The sequence below is a fragment of the Oncorhynchus keta genome, chromosome 19, assembly GCF_023373465.1.
Source record: "Oncorhynchus keta strain PuntledgeMale-10-30-2019 chromosome 19, Oket_V2, whole genome shotgun sequence".
Taxonomy (NCBI): domain Eukaryota; kingdom Metazoa; phylum Chordata; class Actinopteri; order Salmoniformes; family Salmonidae; genus Oncorhynchus; species Oncorhynchus keta.
In genome coordinates, this window is record NC_068439.1 from 31111807 (window position 1) to 31117658 (window position 5852).

The window sequence follows — 5852 nt, forward strand, 5'->3', positions numbered from 1 at the left end:
AAAAACTTATCACCCCTTAAAAAAGTGCTTTCTGGACCGTTTTTCGAAATTCTTTCGATTTTTTTGTCAATTACACATGTGTAAGAACTGTATGAATATACTTTTGTCCAATTTTATTATCATAATTTTTTTAATTTTTTTTTATATGCGCATAAGGAATATGTTTTGTCCAATTCCAATATGATTTCATAGGAAGTCAAAAGTCAAAAGTCAAAAATGTCAAAATTTTGTAAAAACTTCACACACCCATAAAAAAGTGCTTTCTGGACCGTTTTTCGAAATTCTTTCGATTTTTGTCAATTACACATGTGTAAGAACTGTATGAATATACTTTTGTCCAATTTTATTATCATAATTTTTTTTTTTTTTTTACATGCGCATAAGGAATATGTTTTGTCCAATTCCAATATGATTTCATAGGAAGTCAAAAGTCAAAAGTCAAAAATTTCAAAATTTTGTAAAAACTTCACACACCCTTAAAAAGTGCTTTCTGGACCGTTTTCGAAATTCTTTCGATTTTTTGTCAATTACACATGTGTAAGAACTGTATGAATATACTTTTGTCCAATTTTATTATCATAATTTTTTTTTTTTTTTTTACATGCGCATAAGGAATATGTTTTGTCCAATTCCAATATGATTTCATAGGAAGTCAAAGTCAAAAGTCAAAAATGTCAAAATTTTGTAAAAACTTCACACACCCTTAAAAAGTGCTTTCTGGACCGTTTTTGAAATTCTTTCAATTTTTTTGTCAATTACACATGTGTAAGAACTGTATGAATATACTTTTGTCCAATTTTATTATCATATTTTTTTATATATTTTTTTAAATTGTGCATAAGGATTTTTTTTTGTGGGCCAAATGACGTAAGAAATTTGACATGCTCAAAATCCTGCAGAAATGCAAAATTGACTGGCCTGATGAACTCGGGATGGCCGGGCAGTGATAGTTGTTCCTTTCCATCACTCGTTGTGTTGACTTCATCATGTCCATTTTGTGATGTTTTTCACTATATAATCATATTGCAAGTGCACGTGCATTTGCAATATGTTTCAATGTGCATTTACCATATGAAATTTGACATGCTCAAAAATGCAAAATTGACTGGTCTGATGAACACAGGATGGCTGAGCAGTGATAGTTGTACATTTCCATCACCTGTTGTGTTGATTTCATCATGTCCATTTGTTTATGTTTTTCACTTTTGCAAAGTCACTGTGCATTTGCAATATGGTTCAATGGGCAGGTACCATCACGAATTTGTCATGCTATAAAAATCCTGCAGGAATGTGAAATTGACTGGTCTGATGAACACAGGATGGCCGAGCAGTGATAGTTGTACATTTCCATCACTTGTTGTGTTGATTTCATCATGTCCATTAGGTGATGTTTTTCACTATAGAATCATATTGCAAATGCACGTGCATTGTTGTGCAACTGGTAACCCAAAAATAAAAATATGGTTGTAAATGCATTTACCGGTCATTCTGATATTAATGCTCGCTATGGGAACACAGGATGGCCGGGCAGTGATAGTTGTACATTTCCATCACTCGTTGTGTTGATTTCATCATGTCCATTAGGTGATGTTTTTACACTATAGAATCATATTGCAAGTGCGCGCGCATTTGCAATATGTTTCAATGTGCATTTACCATATGAAATTTGACATGCTCAAAAATGCAAAATTGACTGGTCTGATGGACACAGGATGGCCGAGCAGTGATAGTTGTACATTTCCATCACTCGTTGTGTTGATTTCATCATGTCCATTAGGTGATGTTTTTACACTATAGAATCATATTGCAAGTGCGCATTTGCAATATGTTTCAATGTGCATTTACCATATGAAATTTGACATGCTCAAAAATGCAAAATTGACTGGTCTGATGGACACAGGATGGCCGAGCAGTGATAGTTGTACATTTCCATCACTGTTGTGTTGATTTCATCATGTCCATTAGGTGATGTTTTTTCACTATAGAATCATATTGCAAATGCACGTGCATTGTTGTGCAACTGGTAACCCAAAAATAAAAATATGGTTGTAAATGCATTTACCGGTCATTCTGATATTAATGCTCGCTATGGGAACACAGGATGGCCGGGCAGTGATAGTTGTACATTTCCATCACTCGTTGTGTTGATTTCATCATGTCCATTAGGTGATGTTTTTACACTATAGAATCATATTGCAAGTGCGCGCATTTGCAATATGTTTCAATGTGCATTTACCATATGAAATTTGACATGCTCAAAAATGCAAAATTGACTGGTCTGATGGACACAGGATGGCCGAGCAGTGATAGTTGTACATTTCCATCACTCGTTGTGTTGATTTCATCATGTCCATTAGGTGATGTTTTTTCACTATAGAATCATATTGCAAGTGCGCGCATTTGCAATATGTTTCAATGTGCATTTACCATATGAAATTTGACATGCTCAAAAATGCTAAATTGACTGGTCTGATGAACACAGGATGGCTGAGCAGTGATAGTTGTACATTTCCATCACCTGTTGTGTTGATTTCATCATGTCCATTTGTTTATGTTTTCTCACTTTTGCAAAGTCACTGTGCATTTGCAATATGGTTCAATGGGCAGGTACCATCACGAATTTGTCATGCTATAAAAATCCTGCAGGAATGTGAAATTGACTGGTCTGATGAACACAGGATGGCCGAGCAGTGATAGTTGTACATTTCCATCACTTGTTGTGTTGATTTCATCATGTCCATTAGGTGATGTTTTTCACTATAGAATCATATTGCAAATGCACGTGCATTGTTGTGCAACTGGTAACCCAAAAATTAAAATATGGTTGTAAATGCATTTACCGGTCATTCTGATATTAATGCTCGCTATGGGAACACAGGATGGCCGGGCAGTGATAGTTGTACATTTCCATCACTCGTTGTGTTGATTTCATCATGTCCATTAGGTGATGTTTTTACACTATAGAATCATATTGCAAGTGCGCGCGCATTTGCAATATGTTTCAATGTGCATTTACCATATGAAATTTGACATGCTCAAAAATGCAAAATTGACTGGTCTGATGAACACAGGATGGCTGAGCAGTGATAGTTGTACATTTCCATCACCTGTTGTGTTGATTTCATCATGTCCATTTGTTTATGTTTTCTCACTTTTGCAAAGTCACTGTGCATTTGCAATATGGTTCAATGGGCAGGTACCATCACGAATTTGTCATGCTATAAAAATCCTGCAGGAATGTGAAATTGACTGGTCTGATGAACACAGGATGGCCGAGCAGTGATAGTTGTACATTTCCATCACTTGTTGTGTTGATTTCATCATGTCCATTAGGTGATGTTTTTCACTATAGAATCATATTGCAAATGCACGTGCATTGTTGTGCAACTGGTAACCCAAAAATTAAAATATGGTTGTAAATGCATTTACCGGTCATTCTGATATTAATGCTCGCTATGGGAACACAGGATGGCCGGGCAGTGATAGTTGTACATTTCCATCACTCGTTGTGTTGATTTCATCATGTCCATTAGGTGATGTTTTTACACTATAGAATCATATTGCAAGTGCGCGCGCATTTGCAATATGTTTCAATGTGCATTTACCATATGAAATTTGACATGCTCAAAAATGCAAAATTGACTGGTCTGATGGACACAGGATGGCCGAGCAGTGATAGTTGTACATTTCCATCACTCGTTGTGTTGATTTCATCATGTCCATTAGGTGATGTTTTTTCACTATAGAATCATATTGCAAGTGCGCGCGCATTTGCAATATGTTTCAATGTGCATTTACCATATGAAATTTGACATGCTCAAAAATGCAAAATTGACTGGTCTGATGAACACAGGATGGCTGAGCAGTGATAGTTGTACATTTCCATCACCTGTTGTGTTGATTTCATCATGTCCATTTGTTTATGTTTTCTCACATTTTGCAAAGTCACTGTGCATTTGCAATATGGTTCAATGGGCAGGTACCATCACGAAATTTGTCATGCTATAAAAATGCAGGAATGTGAAATTGACTGGTCTGATGAACACAGGATGGCCGAGCAGTGATAGTTGTACATTTCCATCACTTGTTGTGTTGATTTCATCATGTCCATTAGGTGATGTTTTTCACTATAGAATCATATTGCAAATGCACGTGCATTGTTGTGCAACTGGTAACCCAAAAATAAAAATATGGTTGTAAATGCATTTACCGGTCATTCTGATATTAATGCTCTGCTATGGGAACACAGGATGGCCGGGCAGTGATAGTTGTACATTTCCATCACTCGTTGTGTTGATTTCATCATGTCCATTAGGTGATGTTTTTACACTATAGAATCATATTGCAAGTGCGCGCGCATTTGCAATATGTTTCAATGTGCATTTACCATATGAAATTTGACATGCTCAAAAATGCAAAATTGACTGGTCTGATGGACACAGGATGGCCGAGCAGTGATAGTTGTACATTTCCATCACTCGTTGTGTTGATTTCATCATGTCCATTAGGTGATGTTTTTCACTATAGAATCATATTGCAAGTGCGCGCATTTGCAATATGTTTCAATGTGCATTTACCATATGAAATTTGACATGCTCAAAAATGCAAAATTGACTGGTCTGATGGACACAGGATGGCCGAGCAGTGATAGTTGTACATTTCCATCACTCGTTGTGTTGATTTCATCATGTCCATTAGGTGATGTTTTTACACTATAGAATCATATTGCAAGTGCGCGCGCATTTGCAATATGTTTCAATGTGCATTTACCATATGAAATTTGACATGCTCAAAAATGCAAAATTGACTGGTCTGATGGACACAGGATGGCCGAGCAGTGATAGTTGTACATTTCCATCACTCGTTGTGTTGATTTCATCATGTCCATTAGGTGATGTTTTTACACTATAGAATCATATTGCAAGTGCGCGCGCATTTGCAATATGTTTCAATGTGCATTTACCATATGAAATTTGACATGCTCAAAAATGCAAAATTGACTGGTCTGATGAACACAGGATGGCTGAGCAGTGATAGTTGTACATTTCCATCACTCGTTGTGTTGATTTCATCATGTCCATTTGTTTATGTTTTCTCACTTTTGCAAAGTCACTGTGCATTTGCAATATGGTTCAATGGGCAGGTACCATCACGAATTTGTCATGCTATAAAAATCCTGCAGGAATGTGAAATTGACTGGCCCGATGAACTCGGGATAGCTGGGCAGTGATTCTGGTTCATCTCCATGGCTCGTTAGGGTTGATTTCAGAATGTCACTTTTGGTGATGGTCCCTCTCCGTTTAAACATATTGCTAATGTACAAAAGTCAACTAGCAAGTCAGTGTCCATCAGTCAATTAGATGTCATTTTGACACCAAACTGATACCAATTGACACCAAACCCACTTTTTCCAACTCATTTAGAAGCCAACTATCATATATGTCAGAGCAGGCCCATAATTCACAGCGCCTTTAGTTTAAAACATAATAAAAACGTAAAACACATAGTTACGTTCTAGCTGCGGGTCCAGGTCAGACATTATGTGAAGGCCTATGTGAGGCGACCCCGAATCCCGAGTTTCGGCTCGATAGGTCCTTCGGTGCCCGAGTAAAACCCTAATTGGTGCTGAAAATCCACTTTTTCCATGCCTTGCTATGGGGTCCTTGAATGAGCTATCGGACCGAAACGTTGGGGTCCGTCTCTATGGGCCGAGCCGGTTCCAATGCACCTAGTCTTGTGTCTCTGAGACTTTTCTAAATGTCGCCATTTTCGTAATGGTCAAAATGAATTGAAATCATTGCAAATGTACGAGGCTATTTCTCGGTCCGAGAACCTTCTAGAGCCACCTAACT

The 5852-nt window shown here is 37.2% G+C and overlaps 1 long non-coding RNA gene across 2 annotated transcripts; it reads left to right on the forward strand.

Moving 5' to 3' along the window:
• Nucleotides 1-1226: 1226 nt before the first annotated feature.
• On the forward strand, nt 1227-5403 carry LOC127909350 (uncharacterized). 2 transcript variants are annotated; one of them, XR_008070894.1, is made up of 3 exons: nt 1227-1384; nt 1966-2166; nt 4699-5403. It is a non-coding gene; the product is annotated as an uncharacterized LOC127909350 (long non-coding RNA). The 2 variants fall into 2 exon arrangements; XR_008070893.1 differs by lacking the exon at nt 1227-1384 and adding an exon at nt 1409-1777.
• Nucleotides 5404-5852: the final 449 nt, after the last annotated feature.